This window comes from Euprymna scolopes, chromosome 17 (genome assembly GCF_053919585.1).
Source record: "Euprymna scolopes isolate OS-2025 chromosome 17, ASM5391958v1, whole genome shotgun sequence".
In the NCBI taxonomy this organism is placed as follows: Eukaryota; Metazoa; Mollusca; class Cephalopoda; order Sepiida; family Sepiolidae; genus Euprymna; species Euprymna scolopes.
The window spans coordinates 72,698,864-72,721,259 of record NC_136498.1 but is presented as its reverse complement, the minus strand read 5'-3'; the positions used below and the strand labels follow the sequence as shown (position 1 = coordinate 72,721,259).

The 22,396-nt window shown below is 33.8% G+C and overlaps 1 long non-coding RNA gene across 1 annotated transcript in view; it reads right to left on the bottom strand.

Annotated features, from left to right (window-relative positions):
- Positions 1-17,186, bottom strand: part of LOC145296787 (uncharacterized) — an 81,525-nt gene extending 64,339 nt beyond the window's left edge. Inside the window, exon 1 of the long non-coding RNA XR_013870024.1 lies at positions 16,758-17,186. This is a non-coding gene — a long non-coding RNA (uncharacterized LOC145296787). The remainder of the gene's footprint in view (positions 1-16,757) is intronic.
- Between the last annotated feature and the right edge of the window lie 5,210 nt (positions 17,187-22,396).

The following is a 22,396-nucleotide window of genomic DNA, read 5'->3' as shown; positions in this document are numbered from 1 at the left end:
GCTAAGAATAAACGAAGTAAAAAAAAAAAAAAAAGCAGAAAAACGAACGTTACGTGAAAAATGGCTTGAATAACACTGGTTCAATATTTAAATTTAAAAAATCGAAAAAGAAAACGCATCTCACACCACGATTCGAACCCAAAACATTTCGATCATTAACCAAGGCCTTAACCAACTGAGCTAACGCGACGTACATGAAATTTGTTTGGTTTTTCAACTATTTAAAGTAAATCAGGTCACGACGTCATTTGACGTATGCGTAGAATCGGTCTGAACAAAAAACCTTTGAAGAAGATGCTGCGGATAGAAAATGTGGAGGGAAAAATGTTTTGCGGGCATTAACACATGCATTGACACACGGCTATCAAATCAAACAAATCTTCGTAGAGCAAGAGTAGGAACAGCACCTTCCCACCCTGTATCCTGTGAGTCGTGCGGCTTGGTTTGTGGGAGCAGAGCTGGCCTCGTGTCACACATGCGGCACAAGCATTGAAGGCAGAGTGAAACAGAGGGAATTTTTGACCCCCATGCGTCGAACACGCCGGAAGAGTCTATTATATATATATATATATATATATATATATATATATATATATATATATATATATATATATATATATATATATACATATATATATAGTTATTTCCACAGTAAAAGAACGTCGCAGCTCACACGAGTCATGACTGCCAATGAACCTGAAATCCAAGAGTCGAATTTCGCCCTCATTTGAGCTCATAAGTTGAATACATCCAAACTCTGTATTCAAAACATGAGCCTTTTTGCATTTGAAGCGAATACTCTGCTATTTAAGCCACCACATCATGCACACGAAAATCTAATAACCGCGGTGAAATCCGACATATGGGATGAACCTACTTCATCTTAAACAAGGGGTTTGTGAACAATAGTCTGTGGGAGCAGTAGGGTTACATATTGGGGGTGAGATATAATGTTTGAACCAAATTTAAACAATTATATATATATATATATATATATATATATATATATACATATATATATACACATATATATACATATATATATACATATATATATGCATATATACATATATATACACATATATATATACATATATATACACACCTATATATATACATATATATACATACATATATACATACATACATATACATACATATATACGTACATATATACATACATATATACGTACATATGGTGGTGGTGGATTCTCTCATCGAAGACGATGAATGAGGGTTCAGTATGCAATCTACAGCAGCTCCCAAGATCTGTGACACCACATGCGTAATTGCAATCCTGTAGACGTCGGGCACACTCCTCCGTAGATGGTGAACTTTCATATGCTCGTAGGTCAAAGATGCCTTCTCGAATGAACAGATAACCCTGCTTTGCTGCGTGCTCTAAAATCACAATGGCATACATATTCATTTTTAGGTGGATGTTTCTTGTGTTTTGCCTTCATATTTGCACGAAGGGTGTCCCTATGACAAAGGCAGTTATGTTCAAATTCTTTGGTCCCCAGGAAACACGTCTTCCTCCATTTTCTGCGATCCCCTGCTGCACTCTCCCAGGAACTCAGAGAAATTCCACAACGTTTCAAGTTGTCTTTTAGTTTATCTTTGTAACGAAGCAGGGGACGCCCTATTGGACGGACAGAATTTGTCAGTTGCCCATAAAAAAGTTTCTTAGGAACTCTTGAGTCATCCATTCTTACAAGATGACCCGACCACCGCATTTGTATCCTGATCAAAAATGATTCAATACCAGTGATTTCACATCTCTCCAGTAATTCACTATTCGGAACATAATCCTGCCATCCAACATTGCAGATAAAACGTAGACATCTAATATGGAAGGAGTCAAGCTGATTTATATGCTTGCGGTACAAGGTCCACGTTTCGGCACCATACATAAGAGTAGGCAGAACAACAGATTTGTAGACTGCCACCTTTACTTTTAGAGACACATCGTGGCTGTTCCAGAGTCTGTGTCGCAACCTACCAAATGCCTCACTAACTTTATTAATTCTACATTGGATGTCCTTTTCAAATTTAGCATCATCAGACATAATAGAACCGAGGTATGTAAAAGAAGATACTGTTTTCAAAGCTTTACCATCAACATATACCACTGGTTGTGAAGAGGACGTAGTGTTTGGTTTTGGCTGGTGAATAAGTTCAGTCTTTTTTATGCTGATTGTAAGACCGAAGGCCTTACATGCACCAGAAAAGCTGTTGAGGATGTTCTGCATGTCATCAAGACTATGGGTGACAACAGCACAGTCATCAGCATAAAGGAGGTCAAGAACAGTCTGCACAGAAGTCTTGGTTTTGGCCTTGAACCGTTGCTGGTTAAATAATCCTCCACTTGATCGATACTCAACACCTATGCCTCCTGAGGTGTTCCTGAAAGCTGTCTCAAGCATCACCGAAAAGAAAAGAGCAAATAGGATCGGAGCAAGGACACATCCTTGCTTAGTTCCATTTGACACTTCAAATGGTTCACTTTGTTCACAGCCAGATCGTACTGTCGCCACCATTCCCCAGTGAAAGGAGACAATCACATTCAACATCTTGTCCGGAATACCAAGCCTCCTCAAAACAGTCCACAGGGCATCCCTACAGATGGTATCAAATGCCTTTGTGAGGTCAACGAATGTGACAAACAAGTCCTTATTCTGCTCCCTCACTTTCTCCTGTAGTTGCCGAAGGCTGAAGATTATGTCCACAGTACCTCTTCCTGGCCTAAAACCACACTGGGTTTCTGGGAGCACAGTTTTACAGACTGAACCATTGAGTCTGTTTAGGATTACACGCGCTAGAATCTTACCAGCAACAGACAAAAGAGAAATTCCTCTATGGTTATCACACTCACACTTATTTCCTTTGTGCTTAAACAGGTGAATAATTGATGTGTCTTTGAACTGTTGTGGCACGATACCAAGTTCCCATATTAATGAAAACAGGGCACTTAGTTTCCTGATTAACAGTTGGCTTCCACATTTGTATATTTCTGCAGGTATGCCGTCATCACCTGGAGCCTTACCATTTGAAATTTGCTTCACAGCCCATTCAATCTCCGACATGGATAGAGTATCAGCAAGCGCCTCGATGGTTGGCCTCTGAGGAATACCATCAATCACTCTACGATCCACTGTCGATTCTTTGTTTAAAACATTTGTAAAGTGTTCAGCCCAGCGCTTAGTAATTTCTTTCTTATCAGTGAGGAGAATGCCATCCGACGAAAATATTGGAGATGTCCCCCTTAAAATGGGACCAAACACCCCCCCTGAAGTTTTGGTAGAATGATTTAAAATCGCACCTATCTGCCGCATCTTGTAAGGCCTCAGCTTTCTGCTTCCACCAGTTTTGTTTCATTTTCCGGAGCCGAGATTGTGCCAACCTTTTGGTCATTCTGAAAGCCTTGTGTTTCACTGAAGAATTTTTGTCAGTAATCCATACTTGATGGGTTTGATGCATGTTATTGAGCAGTGGGACGATAGTTGGATCATTTTCATCAAACCAATCTTGGTTTTTCTTTCGAACATATCCTAATGACTCTTTAGCAGAGTCATACACTGCAGTTTTAAACTCTCTCCAAGATGCCTCAATATCATTCCCACATACAACGGAGAACAGCTTTTCATGAGTAGCCTTTTGAAATGAGTGCATATCTCCTTAACTTTCAACTTGCCTACATCAATTCTCTTTGTGGAAGAGTTACGTTGGTTTCGAACAGGGCGCTTGGTTTTCATCCTGACTGTGGAGCAGATCAATTTATGGTCTGACCAACATTCCCCGATGCTGTAAGAACGTGTAAGATTTATATCTTGTCTATCAGAACGACGTACAACGACATAATCAATGAGATGATAATGATTAGACCGGGGATGTTTCCAACTGGCTTTCTTGCAATTAGGCAGCTGAAACACTGTATTAGTGAGCAAAAGATCGAATTCACTGCAAAGAGACAATAAGAGAACACCATTTGAGTTGACTTTACCAATTCCATGTGAACCAATGACATTTCTCCAGAATTGTGTATCACTACCCACACGAGGATTTAAGTCACCCAAGACAAACAGCTTATCCTGTATACAAACCTTGTTGATTTGTTCGCGTAAAGGGGAGTAAAACCTCTCCTTTAGCTCATCAGATGAATTAAGTGTAGGTGCATAGCAACTCAAAAATGTGGCATATTTGTCCTTTCCTACTGCAATGCGCAAGGACATAAGTCTGTCATTGATACCAACGGGCAGGGACTCAAGATTTTTGGCAATATCAGTCCTGATGGCAAAACCAACACCAGATTCACGTTTCTCAGAACTTGGTTTTCCAATCCAATAAAAAGTGTATCCAGCTTCAACTTCCTCTAGCTGTCCTGTATCAGCAAACCGAGTTTCAGAAAGAGCTGCAACAGAAATTCTATGATGCCTTAACACACGTGCTATAATAGCGGTTTTTCGTTCAGGGTTCCTTTTGTTATCCTGGAGTGTTCTTATATTCCAAGTTGCAATGAACATATTCGTTCCATGTATTTTGTTTCTATTCTTGATTTGGGTGCAAATATTGGATGCCCAGACATCTGCACCTGATGACAGGGACATGAGCAAGTAAACAATTTTTAGGTCACCTTTTATAGACCCCTCTCCATAAAGAGGAAAGCAGTGCCATCCTATAAAGGGCTGTTTTGTTATGAAAGGAGGACACGAGTCACACAATTACTTGCGGGTGTTGTGAAAAACGGCCATCTACCTTCCACCACCTATGTGCAATGTTCATGCTAGGAACTACCAGTGACATCCTTCACCTGTTCCTGTCGCAATCCCATCATCGCCACAGGGTTTTATTAATTTATTATTAGTTAAAAAAAAAAAAAAAAAAAAAGGAAGCACATAATGATGTACCAAACCTTAGGCCTAAATGAGTGAAGATTGTTCACTGAACAACCAGCACTTTGATTTGTTTGAAGTGGTCATTGCTTGTGCTGAACAAAGCACACTCTCTCCATCGGATTAACATGGTCTGTACAGGTGCACACATGTGCCACACGTTAGATGATAAAACGATCGCAGGATTTTCTTGTAAGAGTGTTCCATCTCCTAGATCAGTTGTGAGCCAACACTAAAGGGCCTGATCCACCCTGGTAAGCTTTCTGTGCAGCTGGATAGCATACCAGCTATTTCTTGGTCCTTGACTCTAACGGTTAGTTCAGTCTAGTGGACACATTGCTTAGCGATGCTGTACCAACACCGTCCCCTCACAAGGTTTGGCAGGCCTGCTGAGACCAGTACCCAGGGTATAGCTCTTGGAGCTAGCAAGTGAGAGATTTAGGAGATGGGTGAGGACCAGTGATCTCTGTCCACCTTAATGGGTGCAGCAGCCAGAGATTCAAATGTACTACCTCTACCCAGAGCCCCCTATACCCTATACGTACATATATACATACATATATACGCACACACACACACACACACACACACACACACACACACACACACACACACACACACACACACACACACACACACACACACATATATTCTTACTTGTGAGACATCGGCTTGGGTTCTCGTTGGTTGGATGGCCACACCCCTTCTATTTAATAACTTTTCTATTTTTTCTTTCTTTTTCTCTTTTCCAAACTAAATCAACTTTATCATTTATCAGGGGATATTTGTTTTCACTAACCCGTCAAATACACCATAAGTTCACCTGGGTGACACCTTTTGTTTTTACGAGCTGGTTTTTCAACTTATTGTTTGGGAACGAAACTTTTGCTTGGTTCTCCCATTAGCAATAAATGATTCATGAGAAACTATCAGCAAGATCGGTCGCTTTTGCCCGGAATCCAGGATATCGCTACGAATTGTCAGAGCATGTCACAGTGAGGGAGTGACAAAATAAGAGAGTTCGGTTCGAAATAGTTTTCAAACTGTATAGTAGCAGTAATAAATAAAAACTTACTTTCTCATACGGAGGAATTACACATTGACCAATCAGCATGTAGAGCGTATTGATTTCATCTGTCCTCTTTGAGAATCACAGTCGATCGGTGTAGAGAATCATAAAAGCAACGACGAAAGACATCCCCTCTCTCTTTGCTGTCCTTGTCAACTGGACACTCTATCATCAACTAAGCTCGTTCAAAGATAAATGCCGACAGAACTTCGACAGCCCAATGAACTTTCTATATAGTGTAGCGGGAACTGTGACAACAGAGTTAGACAGTGTCCTAGTTGGCCAGTAAACTATCGTCCTCGCTAACAAATTTGTGACCAAGACGTATATGTTCTTTCTTTACTTGTACACTATACAACTTTATTTCAGTATAAGTAATTGAATAAATAAACTCCATACTTATTCTCACCCCCCAAAAAAAACAACAAAAAAACAAAAAAAAGAAAACAAAACAAAAGAACATGAAATAGAATATTTTATATTTAAACGTTGCGTAACGTTATCATTTTATGATTATATTTGCATTGTTTTTATTTGTTTCTGCTTATACTTTGACAACACGTTTGTTTAGTTGAAAACATTGAAAGATAGTCAGACAAGCACATTTTATTTAAAATAAACTAGCATGGATACCCAGCGTTGCCCAGGTGAAGAGAAGTGTTATGCTAAGTGTATTGAACAACTCCCATCCCTATGAAAAACAACAACAATAAAAAAAAATTAGCCGCAGTAGGAAGGCTCGAACTTGTAACGCAGAAAAAAAAGAGGTGAAAAAAAAAGCTAACACGCTAAACTGTCACGGCCATGACAGGTCGAAATAACGTTTTTTAAAACATACATTCAAACTGCTAGGCGTATGACTTGCAAAAATTTTGACGCAAAAAGTGGCCCTACCTTACAAGAAACGGCCCAGTTCACCCAGGCTGAATTAATCATTTTTGGCCAATTTTGTCACGGTCTGATGCGTCTGTCAAAAGTTTTTGGCGACACACACACACACACACACACACACACACACACACACACACACACACACACACACACACATACACACACACACACACACACACACACACACACACACACACACACACACACACACACACACACACTCTTTCCCTTTTATGTAATAGAAGATGTTTTTGATCTTTTATTCGTTATAAAATGGCGTCTTATCAAACGAGTAAGGTTTTTACAAAATGGCGTATATATATTTACACATTTCAAACATGTTTTTTTCTAAGATTACTTGCATAAATACTAAATAAATTTTACCCCGAAATAGTTCTTCGTGCAACAATAATATTTGTTTTACGATTTCGGTACACGTAGCTGTAGGTGTATCAGAAGCGGCCATTAAAAATGACGTAATAAGAACTAATAATTCAACTTACTATCATTTGAAGCTTATAACTACTTGAAAAATGTAATTCAAACCCTAATTTTTTTTTCAATTAAAGGAGCAAAGACCAAAATTAAAAAAAAAAAAATAACAGGTTTAATAGCAAATTATGCAATATTTGTTTTTTTAATCGGTTTTCTTTAAAAAGATTTGAAGAAAATAAACGAAATTTAACTTACTTCGATGATAAAAACATCGATATAAATCCCCAAAACCCACTTACCTATAAAAAAATACTATTGAATGTTTAGTTCCATTCTTCATTGTTTAGAATTTATCCATATTTATATTTTAATTCCATGTAATTTTTAAATAAAAGGATTTTTTTAAAGCGAGGGTCGTAGAAAATCGCATTTTCGTAACGTGTTTTGTGCCAAGCTTAAAAGAGCTCCTCCTGCTACTATGAAATTTATCAAATATGGATTCGTCAAAGGGACATAAATAATGTCTCTTTTTTATTGAATGTGTTAACCAAAATTAGTATTTTTCGTCCGCCGTAGTTAAAAAGAAATACACATTCACTTATAAGTTTTTTCCCTAAAACAAAAAATCAAATTCAACGATTAAAAAAAAATTCTCTTAATGAAATATACGGGTTTTTAATTGATATATTTAAATACTTCTTTATCGACTGATTTTTTTTTAATATCTAAAATAATAAAACATTGAATGAAATAGAAAAAATTCTGTCAGCATCCGGTATTTACTTGACGATATAAGCATAACATGAGCTTTCATATATATATATATATATATATATATATATATATATATATATATATATATATATATATATATATATATATATATATATATATATATATATAAAATCAACTTGGTTTAAAAAAAAAAGGTTTTACACTTTGGACTTTACAGGTAAATTTCCAAAAACCTTTTTTTTTTGTTTTAAATTAGAATATTTTCTTTATTGATCTTTTATCTTCAATTTGTCATATATAAAACTTTGGTACATAAATTAATTATTAAAATTTTAATAGACATTTCAAAATGGGGGAGGGGTGAATTAAAAAAAAACGTTTGTCTAAAATATTATATTTGCTTTATTGGAAAGAGCATAAAATTTCACATTGACCCTGAAAATATCGTAAAAATTGAACCAATAGAAAAAATTTTGATAGATTTTTAAAGTTTAAAAATTGAAAAATATTTAACTCGTAAAATTCAATTGATTTCATTACGTAAAAAAAAAAAAAATGGCTGCATGAAGGCTCGCCGGCATTTTGTAAACATGTAAACAATGTTTTTTTTTTTTTTTTTTTTTTTTTTTTAAATAAAATATAATATTTCTATTAGATTTTTAAACAACTTTAATAATTTTTGGAAGTATATTCCATACAGAAAATGAACAACCCACTTTAAAAAGAGAAATTACGGGTTATTTTTATATTTTATTCGCAGTTTTCTGTTAGGGGTGTCAAAAATTCCTCCAAATTTCTGATACACCTAATGTAGCTGATAGTATTCAAGGAGACGATCTGGCGCGTTCGGAGTTGAAAAGAAGAAAAAATAATACCCAACTAGATTTGAAATAAAGTGGTGTCTGTTCTTTCGTTTTTAATTGCATAACAATCCAGAGAGACCGGCAAACATGTCACATCAAGCAATACGTTACATTGTTCATGCAAGATGGATAACTCGTCATGGAGTTATCTCCCTTGCAAATAGGATGTATCAAAAATTAGTTGATAAAAAGAACTTCACACACACACACACACACACACACACACACACACACACACACACACACACACACACACACACACACACACACAGAGTAATTTTTTATTTTATAGAATAACGTTTGAGACCCTAAACGCCAAGTGAGAGAGAGAGAGAGAGAGAGAGAGAGAGAGAGAGAGAGAGAGAGAGAGAGAGAGAGAGAGAGAGAGAGAGAGAGAGAGAAATGAAAGTAAAAATAGATTGGCTTTAGCTAAAAACGTGTTGTATTTTACTACACTTTATCGTTTCTGTTCTCAGCCAATAAAAGAGAAATCCATCCAAACCGAGGCGAATGATTTTTTCCCTAATATAGAGTGCCTACTTTTAGGGAGTGATTATTCTCATCATATTAAAAACGGGGGGAGGAAAAGTAAATAGTAATTACCATCATGAGGAGTCAAGCAAATAGGACATTTTGTACCAAATTTCTCCGATTTTATTCCAACAAATCAGAATATTTCAAGAATAAACAAGTATCTTTTTTCATGAGTGCATTTGTATCGAAAGATTTCGCATTTATTATATTTCATTATTTAAAATTAATTCTTTTTCCTTTAAATATTTACATGTAGAGACACGAAAAAGATTTATATTCCAGGGGAGAGAATTTCTGTATTTACCAAAGAAGAGTTATCTTCCTTGCAATACGTTTGTTTATTTTTTCATTAGGTATTTATTTTGTAAGCAACTTTTAGTTCTTTTCTAGAATAGTGGCGCCTCCAAACAATACTGTCTTCATTTTATTCATGATCACGAACTATACTTGACTTTAGCCTATAAGCTATAATTCTAGTTAGAAATTGCTTTCTATCTGCCAATTTAATCACATTCGTCCCATGGTTAAATAAATTTAATGAAAATAAGTACATAATAAATAAATAAATAAATAAATAAATAAAAAAAGAGAAATATTTTTCAAGTTATTTAATGTAACATAGTTCTAACATGGAGTCATCTCCCTTGACACCATGACGACGATTGCAAAAGCGCCTTGACAAGAAAGGTTTCGCGTTTTTTTTTTTTTTTTTTTTTTTTTTTTACACAGTGATCACCTCTTATCCAGGCCCGGAAGCCACTCAGGGATAAGGGTTATTGCAAGTACATTACGTTAGTGTGGAGATTTGATGAAGTGTTTACTTAAGGGGGCGGTTCATTAGGAATTTGTTAACATTGGACTTGAAGACATCCAAGTTGTAGTCCGGAGGGAAGCAGGCAGACGGAACAGAGTTCCACAGGCGTGCAGTTCTAAGAAAGAAGCTTTGTTCATGGAATCCGCGTTTTGATTTAGGCACAGATATAGAGTGGGGGAAATTTTTCACAGTGGATTCAGCTAGACGGGTGTTTTTTGTGAAAGATTGGCGAGGGGGGACCAGGGATTGGAGTTCAGACGAGCACCTGCCATGAAAATAACGATAAAACAAGGATAGGCTCGCAACGTCTCTTCTGTGGGAGAGGGGTTGCAGGGTAGAGAAAAGGGCATCCCCCACTAAACCACGAAGTCTATTTTGTACTCTGTCTAGGCATGATAGGCTGTTTTTGGCAGCTCCTGCCCAGATATGGAAACAGTATTCCATCCTTGGACGTACTTGGCTTTTATATAGATAGAGAATTGCGTCAGTAGTGAAATATCTTCTGGAGCGGTAGAAGGATCCCACCATCTTTCCAGCGACCTTGGCAACAGACTTGATGTACGTGTTCCATTTCAGATCAGGAGTAAAGTCAAACCCAGAAGCTTGTCAAAACACGGGGCCTCACCCAGACGAGAGCCATCCATCACAATTGATGCCAGGTGGGGATCAGAGCGTTGATGATGTAAGGATATGAGTTTGGTTTTGGATGCGGTTTTTAACTTTTACATTCAGATGAACACATTTCGGCTCAAACAAAAATTAATCGATCGAAATACACACCATCAGAATCAACACACTTTTGCCAGCGCAAAACAAGTGTATTTATGCCAGTAACGTAAAAATCTCACGTTCTGGTGGCGATGAAGTTGCTGAAAGCGTTTTGATATCGCTTAGGTTTTTAAAGCATTTCTCACGCAGAAAGTTGTCGAGATGCGTGAAAAATAGGCAGTCGGTAGGTGACAGATCTGGAGAATATGGCGGATGAGGCAGAGTTTCGTAGCCCAATTTGTTCAACTTTTGCAGGGTCAGTTTAACAATATGCAGTCGAGTATTGTTTTGGAGAAGAATTGGGTCTTTTCTATTGACTAATGCTGGGTGTTGTTGTTGAAGTTTTTGATGCATTTCATCTATTTGTTGACAGTACTTTTGCGCCATAATAGTTTCGCTTGCATTAAAAAAAAAACAAAAAAACTGTAATGGATGTGACCGGCTGCAAACAACCAAAAACTCAGTATGACCTTCTTTTGGTGCAACTCTGGCTTCGAGAAGTGTCGTGGAGCTTCGTCGGCGTCTAATCACTGAGCTGAGCATCGTCGGTTGTCGTAAAGAACCCACTTTCATCAAATCGCAACCCAGGCAATAAACGGGTTGTTCTTGAAATTGAAAGAAAGACGACACTTAATAACAGTGTTTCTTTTGGTTGCTGTTCAATTCGTGAGGCACTCATTTGGCAAGTTTCTTTTTGTCCTTCCAATCTCTCTCAAGTGGTTGGAAATTGTCGTATACGTTACGTCTAATTCAGACGAAAGTTCTGGAAAAATTGTGTGTGGATTGGCTTCGACTAAGGATTTTAATTGATCGTTGTCAGCATCCGATGACCGACCACTATACTCATCATCTTCAAGACTCTCATCGCCGCCATAAAATTTCTTAAACCACCATTGTGTTGTGTGTTGAGTAGTGGTTTCTGGGCCAAACACTTCGTTGATATCGCGTTGTTTCAGCAGCTTTTCGGCCTAGCTTGAATTGAAATAAGAAAATTGTGCGAATTTGCATTTTTTCATCTTTTATTCAACGTTCTGAAAAGAAGACATAATTGTTTTAAAACGATCGTAACTTAGACGAATAAATAGATCGAAAAACGCTCTTTAAAATGATATATAAAGTAAAGGTAGTAAAACGAAAACTTGTTTGAAAATATTTCATTTGAAATCAAAATTTAAAATCCCGCAAGAACTGCCTTCTCAACCTAATACAATATAAAAATAAATAAAATAAAATAATGATTTATTTAGGGGTGTGTGTTCCTTGACAGAAGCGTTGATTGAGTTTGAATAAAATAAAATAAGTATTAGATACATTTAAAGCCAAAAAACAAAAAACAAAAAAAAAACAAAAAAAAACAAAAACAAAAAAAAACAAAAACAAAAAAAAAACAAAAAAAAAACAAAAACAAAACAAAAACAAAAACAAAAAAAAAACAAAAACAAAAAAAAAAAAAACAAAAAAACAAAAACAAAAACAAAAAAAACAAAAACAAAAAAAAAAAAACAAAAACAAAAAAAACAAAAACAAAAACAAAAAAAACAAAAACAAAAACAAAAAAAACAAAAAAAAAAACAACAAAAAAACAAAAACAAAACAAAAACAAAAACAAAAAAAAAACAAAAACAAAAAAAACAAAAACAAAAAAAAAACAACGCATTATAAACAGATATTTATTTTTGTTTGAAATTTATGAATATATTTCGAGTTAAACTTCATCCTTAGTATTTCTTTCTTCCTTTTTTTTGCTATATTATTGTTGGAGCAGAGAATCAGTAAGTAGAAGTCCGTTTATTAATTTATTTATTTCGGATTATTATCCTCATTATTGATAAGATGAGGATAATAGTCCGCAATAAATAAATAATACTCATCTCAATAATGAATTCCAACTAAATAATATAGAAGTTCGTTTGTTTTTCAAATAAATACTACTGTGAAAAACAACAAACAGATTCTCTACTCCAACAACAACATGGCAAAAAAAAAGAAAGAAAGAAATGTTTAACTTCGAAATATATTCATAAATTTCAAACAAAAATAAATATCTATTTATTTTCGTAATAATGCGTTGTTTTTGGCTTTAAATGTATCTAATAATTTATTAATTAATTTTATTTTATTCCTGTTGGCATGTCTGGTTTGATTATGTTTTCATTTTTGTTTTTGTTTGTTTATTGTTTGTGTTTCGCTTAAATTAAATGAAACGAAAACAATAAACAAACAAAAACAAAAATTAAAAAATTAAATTTCACTTTACATGAAACAAACTAAAAAAAAAAGAAGCTAAAACAAAAATAAAAAATAATGAAACTAGACATGTCCTATTGGATTTTTACTTAGCTATGTAAAATACGGAAGTGATTTTAAAACTGTATATTAGAAAAGAGTTTTAACAAACTATTAAGAAACATGTTATACCTTTGAACCCCGTCAAACTATAGATAAAGAGATAAATGATGAGATCGATGTCCTCAACAGAATGCGATAAAAATTGCTTATGGGACGATAAAAATGATTTTATGCTGTTTCTTTTTAAAATTATGACGTCATGAACTATTTCGAATCAAACTCTATTTAGTATAACTAGGTACGTGCAAAATGAATGGCCGACCTCCAAAATGTATAAACATTTTGACTCCTCCCGACGCTAAAAATTCAGGAAATCAACTAATTTTAAGGAAATTTACAATATTTATTAATTAACGATAATAGAATATAATGAACTTATTATTTTTTAAAATTAAATTTTAGTGAAAATATATTATTTTATGCAAACAAAAACACCTTTACTAAAGTTATAGTTTTAAGTAAAAAATTTGTACCCCCCCCCCAAAAAAAACGCATGAATTTTTTTCCTTTTTTTTCTATTAAAATAAAGTTTTGTGAATGTTAACAATTAAAAAAATTCTAGGAGCATTACGACGAAAGCCTGTAACATCGGTCTTAATGAAATCAACATAACTCGGAAAAATTACTTCTAGGACGAACGATATTACCATTGAATTAAGCATTGTTTATTCAATATTTTCGTTAAATATATATACATCTTGCAAAAAATATCCCATGTGATTTTAACGATAAGTTCCGGAAGAATTTTAAAAGTAATATTAGAATATTTTCCCTTGCACACATAAACATGTAAACATCAGCATAAGAATGTTTGGAATGCGACGTCTTCGTTTCGTGACGGGCTCTTACATCATAAAGATTTTTCCGATTTTTATTTTATTATTATTTATTAATGTATATATTTTTTAATTGGGTTGTATTCTGAATAAGAACCCAATAAATTTGTTCGTCTAAAATCGAGATGTAGTTCCGAACGAGACGCCGAGAAGACACGGCCAGGTAAGAAGAAGAGAAGTGCGCGGTTTTGTTTTTGTTGTTGTTGTTTTTTGTTTTGTGAAATATAGACCTTCACCTTCACCGAGGTGCGCGACTTGACACACAAAAAAACAGCCTCTTAATCACCTGCTAACGCACGCGTCACTGTAACGTCCAATGACAACAACAACAACAACAACCTTCTCACTCGACCTGCCTTTTATCAAGTATACCACTATCTCAATCCCTCCTCTTGCGCATGCGCCCGTAGATTCCTGACAACCTCGAGACTTCCGCTTATAAAAACCCAAGTTTTGTTGTCGCGCATGCCTACACAAGGCACAAACACGTGGGCGTTTGTTTTGTTGGTAAGTACTACAGAATGTTTTCTTATAATCCTGAAAATAAAAATATATTGAAAAACAACAAAAAAACACCCCCCCCCCCAAAAAAAACCCCAAACAAACTGAAATCCCAGTCACCAAGAAAAAAATAATTAAAAGAATGCTATGATTTCTACTAACGATTAATTCAAAGAAGTATGGGTGGACGGAACGGCGAAAAAATAAAAATTAAGTTTACAACTTTCTTTAGTAACAATTTTTTTTTTTTTTACTTTTTGAATGTTGTCTAGATTTCTACAACTGATTAACGTATTTTTGCACTGCTGACTCAGCAAACGATATCAGTTTCTCTCCATCAGATCAAATTTTTTCGTTAAGTTGATTAAAAAAAATCAAATCTTGTAACAAAATCGATTTCATTTTTGTGGCATTATCAGCTGATTGTTATTAACAAATATCATCCTAAATATGTTTTTAAGAAAAATATGTTTGGCCAACAACATATATTGATTACCTGATAGGAACATCGATTACTATAAACTGAATGGTGGGCATTGATAAAAGTAAGTGCATGTAAATTGTATGTTGCTTCGCTATTGTTCAAGCTTCGGGGATTGAACTTCCGTTTCTTCAAACTCCTGGAATGCTCAGTAGTCAGACACCATGACTACACCCCAGCGATCCTGACATATGGTCTCCATCTATTTCAGGTTCTATATGGAATCTCTTCTCCTGCTAGTCACTAATTGAACTCAAATTCTCAGCAAACGGGTTCATATATAACATTTGACGCTCATGTTTCAACCCAGGTTTCTGAAAGAGTTAGCATGTTGTTGACAAGTTCTGCATAATTTCTGGCCTTATTGTTGCCAAGAAAATTCTTCATTACCGGAACAAATGTCTTCCACATTTCCAGCTCCACTTCGTTTTTTTTGAGTTTTCGAACACTGGATCTCTGTGAGTTGCTGGATCTGAGGTCCATCAAAGATCCCAGCTATCAACTTCTCCATGATCGATGTTGGAAAAGCCTGGCACAAGTAAATGAAGCAGCCAGAGCCGTGAACTGCTTGGTTAAGCCGAGCTTGATGTGCAGTGCAGTAGCGGGAAGAGTATTCTATCTCCGTTCACAAGAGGGTCATTGATGGCATTCCTTTCTTTGCAAGACATCAATTCCTCCCGCACAGGCCAATCCTTCTTCGTGTATGCTGAGCACCAACTTTTGAAAGATTTCAAGGTTTTATGATTTCAAACTGATCGCATTTCGACATAATCACCCAGAACTATTGGGCCTGAATATTTCTTGTTATTAAAATAATCATTTCCAATCAAAACATGGCCTTTTACCTCGACCAACTTCTAAAATGCCCCACACATGCGTACATGTGAACAAAAGCGTAAAAAATAACATTTGGCCATATCTCAAAAACTTGACCAACGTAAAGTTTTGAATACAGCGCACAAGATTCGTCCTAAAAATTTGTTGTTGATAAGTGTAATCATTTTCTTTTCTAATTTGAATTCTATTTCATTATTAATAAAGAATTGTTTTAGCTTATTTTTGAATGAATAATAAAATAATAAAATAATGTAATTGCTGAATTTTACACTTTGAACAACATTTTAAAAACGTTTTAGTTCAAAATCTAAGAAAAAAAAAGTTTCTGAATTTTTGAGATGAGCATTGGTTATTTGTATTATTTGGATTCTTCGGACTACTATTCTCACCTTGAGTGTGATTTTCACAACGTTTCGGTCGATATAACCCCCGACCTTCTTCAGGTGTATCTTGTCGAACTCGGGAATGGAAGGTACACCTGAAGAAGGTCGGAGGTTATATCAACCGAAACGTTGTGAAAAATCACACTCAAGATGAGAACAGTAGTCCGATGAATACAACTAAGAAAAAAAGGTCAACAATAATTTTAGGGTATTATTAAAGAAAAACTAATACCAATTAAAATATGAAATTTTTTTAGAGAAAAATATTAAAATTCTTCCTTGTGCATAATCAAAATATTCTAATTAAACAAGCATTTCCGTTCTTAATACAACACAATTAAAAGAATTAAACGAAATTATTACACTTACCGTGATCCGTACCTTTTCAAATAATTGCCAACGTTTTTTTTTCAACAAACCCGCCTTTTTTTGGTTTATAATGCAATTTTTTAGTTTTACAAAGGTATGTGTATTTCTTGAAAATCGGCATCTTAAGTGTTTATTTGATTAATTATCGTTGAAATAGTTTCAGAAAACTAGTAAATGTTTTTCCATAGACTTTAAAAGTTGATTTATTCAAGCTTGAAATTCGAAAATATAAAAAAAAATATATTTTTTCCCTTGTAGAGATTAACTTTCGTTTATTAAATATTTACTAAAAATAAACGTGATAACACTCTTTTAATGAAGCATAGGGGTCTACTTTATTCGGCCAGTTTTGCCCATATCTAAGTATTACAATCACATTTAAAATAAATATGCTCGCATAATCGAAGCTTTTAAAATATGACGTCATACTTGAACCGAAAATAAGTCATTATATAAAAAGTGAACTGAGTTTACGTTATCTGGAACGAAGCAAGACCTTTCATTATCAAAGATAGCAATTTAAATAATTACCAAACTAGTATTCAATAATAATCCTAGAATGCACCGAAGAAGTGTTTACAAATTATCTGTATTATATTAAAATTAGGTTGTAAAACAAAGATTGTCGTAAATACTGTAATTTTTTAAATTATTTATTTTTACAATCCACGAAATGACTTATTTTATTTTATTACACATTGTTCACATTCCAGTTTTTTTTTGTATTCCTCATGGAGCCATGATCGTTTCTGTATCGCTCAAAAAAAAAAAGTCAATCAATCAAAAAAAAAAAAAAAAAAAAAAAAAAAACACCAAATGAATATGTAACTCCAAAACGTTTATCATGCCATAATCTATATAGCATTTCTACTTACACTACAACCATCCACTACAAACAAGAGCTGTGAAGGAGCAGATGAGCTCCGTAGTATATATTTGGGTGGGTGCCCGGAAAACTCGTCTCTGGAAAACTCGCCTCGGGAAAACTCGTCTCCGGAAAACTCGTCTCCGGAAAACTCGTCTCCGGAAAACTCGTCTCCGGAAAACTCGTCTCCGGAAAACTCGTCCCCTTTCGCTAGGTAGGAAAACTGGTCCCTTATTGAATAAATATCGATTAAAAACACATTTTATGATCGTTCTTGAAGAAGATATTGTTTTTTAAAATAGACTATAGCCCCCCCCTAATATTTAAAAAAAATATTTTTACTTGTTTAATGTTTTTTTTTTTTAAATCGATTTTCTAAGTGTCCGTTTTCAACCTAACTGGCTAAGTTCTTAGTGGTTTAACTTCTTTTAAAGCGTTTATTATGTTCATACAAAGTTAATTACACATTTTTCTTTGTTCTTATTTTAACGATGTTTTTTGGAGTCATAAAAACAATAATAAAAAACAAAACAAAAAAATTAAAAAACAGGGAGCGATTCGATTCTTAGTTACTTTTTTTTGTTTTGGTTTTTTAATTATGATAGTTTTTTTGTTGTTGTTATGTTTTTGTTTTCTCTCATACCAAATGCACTCATGCGTTATTTAAAATTATAATTTTATCAATTATCAACATTTATTGTCGTCCTGTCAAATTTTGCAAAAATTAACTAATAAATTAAAAGCGAAATATTTTTTGGCGCGAGAGATGCCATGTGCTAACAATCTCTCGTTAACTCATTTTTAATTTTTACTTCAAAATTCTAAAATCAATCATTAAGAGAAAAAGTAATCACTAAATAAATTTATTAATCAATTTTATTGAAAACTCCGCTATAGTTTATCAAGAATCTTTTTAATTTCATTTTTTGTTGGTTGTTTTCCGGAGGGAGATATAGTTTTTACCCCCCCCCACTCTCTCTCTCTCTAAATTATATTTTAAAAAATATTAAAATTTATTATTTTCTTTTTAAAACCAAATCTCCCTTAGTGATTTCTTTAATTTTCTATTTTTTAGCGATTATCAAGACCCCTAAGATGTGATATACCGGACATTATTTCTCGTTCTCACGTAACACTTTTGTTTGTTTTCTGTGGGGTTTTTTCTTTACCGAATAAACGATTCCAAATAAATTAAACAACAGTAAATAAGTAAATTCTTTTTTATATTAATATTAAAAAAATATGCGGTCTCGTTTATGAACATAATAAACGCTTTAAAATAAGTTAAACCACTAAGAACTTAGCCAGTTAGGTAGAAAACGGACACTTAGAAAATCGATTTTATTAAAAATAACAAAAACAAAAAAAAAAAAACATTAAACAATAAAAATTTTTTTTTTAAATATTATGGGGGGGGGCTATAGTCTATTTTCAAAAACAATATCTCCTTCAAGAACGATCATAAAATGTGTTTTCAATCAATATTTATTCAATACGGGACCAGTTTTCCTACCTAGCGAAAGGGGACGAGTTTTCCGGGGTCGAGTTTTCCCGGGACGAGTTTTCCTAAATTCATTTGGATGATATGCCGGTAGGTAGAGATTAATTCAGTTAGTAAGAATTTTGCGAGCGTGTCATTAAGTGCTATAACTTTTTTTTTTTTTTTTAGCCCTTTTGGGAACTTCGCTCAGCCAGCGGAGATAAACCGACAAACAGCAAAGACAGATTCCTCTCATCTCTTTCATGTCTGTCCATTTGACCTAGACGACCTTCACCGAAGACAACCGGTGGCCGACCTGCTCACCCAAATAACTACTGCATGATATGCACAGACTCAAGAAATTTCTACTACTTCTTCACAGTCCAACTTTCGTTGTTTTCTTCGAAAAGAGATTTTGTGTATTTCATGCTACGCGCTCGACTATCAATTAATTATTTTATAGGGGACAAACACGTGTTTTCCTAAAGACAAAAGTGAATCTCCTCGAGACTTCTCGTTCGTCAACCAATTTTAATTTAGTATGGAAATTAAGTAGGAAGAAATTAATTTTAGCTTATTTTTTTTATAAGGAATTATTTTCCTGCCTCTCCCTTTTTGTGAAAGAATCTTTCTTCGTAATAAAACCTTTAAATTGCTAAAAAGGTTTCCTTGTGTTTCAAATGCATGCATTTTATTCGTCTTGAGTAACAGACGATCAAAGCTATTGGACGATCCAACGATACAGCCACACATACATGGAAAGCGACGACCAAAGAACAAAGAGCAGACACGCGTACGTACAAATACTTTTATTTAATCGAATTGTTGCTTGATCGCTCACCGGCGATAACACATAAGTACGCGTTTGTTGAACTGCACAAGTGTGTTTCCATGTGCGTCCCTTCGTGTAATGTTTCGTTTGATTGGATTGTTCATTGAAATGTTACCCACCTATACTGAGAACTTGAATACCTATTGAAGAGAACTTGGATACCTACTAGATACTATCCTCGAGTGTCTAGTGTCTCGCTGTAGAGGAGTTTGTCAGGAAAACATGGCATGGCGATACTTTTCCCTACAAGTAAAACAAAAATTGCATAGTATTCGCAGCCCAAATAAAATCTCTTTGGTATGGCTAACACACACTAGCTTTTACGAAGAAATGGTACAACTTCTCAAAGTGAGGTTACCCCAAGCAGCAACTCAAAATTGAATACTCCACCAGACTAGATGAATTTTTATCATGGAATCCAGTAAGACCCAGAGATCGAAAAATAAAGATATACTATAATATATTCAAATGGTTATTGGGGAGAGAAAAATTATGTTCTCAACTTCTTTATTAACTCAGTGTTTATTAGAGAAAGAACTTTACTGAAACATTCGAATATCTATGTATTTTATATATAGAGCAAGTGTTAGCACCAGGCAGGAGACCTCTTGATTTCTGAGAACTTCGACTGAAGAAAAAGAAAAAAAAAGAAAAAATGACAAAAAAAGAAAAATGACAAAAAATAAAAAAAAATGGAAAAAATGAAAAAAAAATGAAAAAAATGGCAAAAAATAAAAAAATGGAAAAAATGGAAAAAAAATGGCAAAAAATGCAAAAAAGTGAAAAAAAATGAAAAAATTGCAAAAATGAAAAAAATGGAAAAAAAGGAAAAATGGCAAAAAATGAAACAATGAAAAAAAATTTAAAAAATTAAAGAAATAAAAAAATGGAAAAAATGAAAAAAAAAAAAAAAAAAAATAGAAAAAAATTAAAAAAATTAAAAAAATGAAAAAAAAGAAAAAATGGCAAAAAATGGCAAAAAATGAAAAAAATGAAAAAAAAAGAAAAAATAGCGAAAAATGAAAAAAATGAAAAAATGAAAAAAAATGAAAAAATGGCAAAAAAAAAAATGGCAAAAAATGAAAAAATGAAAAAAATTGAAAAAAAATGATAAAGAAATGAAAAAAAATGAAAAAATGAAAAAAAAGAAAAAATTGCTAAAAATTGTAAAAAATGAAAAAAAAGAAAAAATTGCAAAAAATTGTAAAAATGAGAAAAATTGCAAAAAATGAAAAAAAAAATGAAAAAAATTAAAAAATGGAAAAAATGAAAAAAGAAAAAAATGGCAAAAACTGAAAAAAAAATGGCAAAAACTGAAAAAAATTGCAAAAGATGAAAAAAATGAAAAAAAAAAAGAATAAATGAAAAAATGGCAACAAATTAAAAAAATGAAAAGAAAAGAAAAAATTGCAAAGAATGAGAAAAATGAAAAAATGAAAAGAAATAAAAAAAAGAAGAAAAGAAAAGAAAGAATTAAAAAATGAAATAAAAATTTAAAAATTGCAGAAAAAAGAAAAAAATGAAAAAAATGAAAAAATGGCACAAAAAATGAAAAAAATGAAAAAAAAAATGAAAAAAAATGAAAAAAAAGAAAAAATTGCAAAAATGAAAAAAATGAAAAAAAATGAAAAAAATGAAAAAAAATGAAAAAAAAATGATAAAAATGGAAAAAATGGTGGAAAAATTAAAAATATAAAAGAAAAAAAAAGGAAAAATATGAAACAAAAATGAAAAATATGAAAAAAATATGAAAGACTATGGAGAAATGGACAATAGAAAGTTAAACTATTGCAGTAAATACTTATTTTTTCTTATGAAAAAATGTCTCTGCTAGACGATTTGGTCACACATTAACCATTCAGCTTTACAGCATAATTATGTTCGACACACCTGTTCCCGTCAGATCACCGAAGTTAAGCAACGGTGAGCATGGCATGTATCAGACGGGTGACCATTTGGGGCTTCCATATGCTGTGTGCTCTCCGCTTACCTCGGCATTGTTTCCAGTCGTCCTGGTCTTCTCCTTGCCACTGGACTCAAACAGTGCCGATTCAGGCGAGATATGGTTGTAGATTGTGCAACCTTTGCCTCACAATTACACGCGCAGCTGACCCTAGATATTTGTCTTTCGAGACTGAAGGGAGGTATCGATCGAACCACTCAGCTTGCAGGGCGCATTGATTCCATTGATTCCATCTGTTCCCTGAAGAACTATTTCAGCCCATTAGGGAATCATAGTCTGTCAGTAGAAAACACTCTGAAAGCAACGAGAAAAGACGTATCTTCTATCTCTCCTGTCCTTGTCCCTGTCCACTAGACGTTCTAGCATCGACTATCTTCGTTTGAGGATAACTGATAACAGACCATCGACATCTCAAAGAACTTTTATCTTTTATTTCTTCGCTTGGGCACTGTCTAACTCCCTTCAAACTATGTCAAACTCCTTTCATTGCTATAAAAAA